Consider the following 870-nt stretch of genomic DNA (forward strand, 5'->3'; position numbering starts at 1 on the left):
CTGCTCTCTGACCTTTGCTTCCACGGGACCTAGACGGCTGCCAGGAGGGCACCGCTGAAGGGTAGCTGCTGCGAGCTGGGGGAGGGAGGTGAGGTGGGCCCAGGCCTTACGGCTCATGTAGCCCTTCCCACCTTCCCTCCTTGTGCACCTTAAGTCCTGGAGGAAAGAGACTCACAGAGGACCCCTCAACTGGGGCAGATCTGCCAGCCCACCCTGTGTTTGATTCATTCACTCCTTCATCCAGAGTTCTGAGGCTATGGATGGAGATTCCCTGCACCCAGAGTAAGCACCCAAATGGGACCTTTGTTTTCTCTGGGTGCTGTGCTTTAGTTGGCCTGACCTTTCCTGGCCTGTGGCCTTTTCAGGCCCTCTAGCAGAGAAGGACTGTGGTTTGGAAGGGTGGGCTCCCCCCGGAAGTGTCTCGGTATATATTTTGTGAGGCTGTGCTGGAGGGAAGAAGGATGGCCCTAGAAAGGGCCACTCTCCCACACACTTGTAGGCTCCCTGTGGTGGCTCTGGTTCTTGAGGGGGAGGTTTTGCTAGAAGCCAGAGTACATGGGCATGAAGAGAAATCATGTGGAGCCATGACCCTGGACCTCACTGAACCTGCAGCTGGCCCCAGTTGTTCCCTGTTGTGATTTGGAGCCTCAGTTTCTTCATCTGTAAAGTAGTGGTTTGGAATCCTTTCCAGCTGCTTCTGGTGGGTTGGAGCACTGACCCCATGACTTTGCTGTTTGTCTTTTCCATCTGTGTGTCCCCACCCCATACCCTTCACAGCTTGGCTTGGAGCTGTGCCTACACAGGGAGGGCAGGACAGGCCCTAGAGTGTCCCCACTCTGTGGTTTCATTCCAGTCTTGCTCTGGGCAAAA

Source organism: Neofelis nebulosa, chromosome 7 (genome assembly GCF_028018385.1).
Source record: "Neofelis nebulosa isolate mNeoNeb1 chromosome 7, mNeoNeb1.pri, whole genome shotgun sequence".
NCBI lineage: Eukaryota > Metazoa > Chordata > Mammalia > Carnivora > Felidae > Neofelis > Neofelis nebulosa.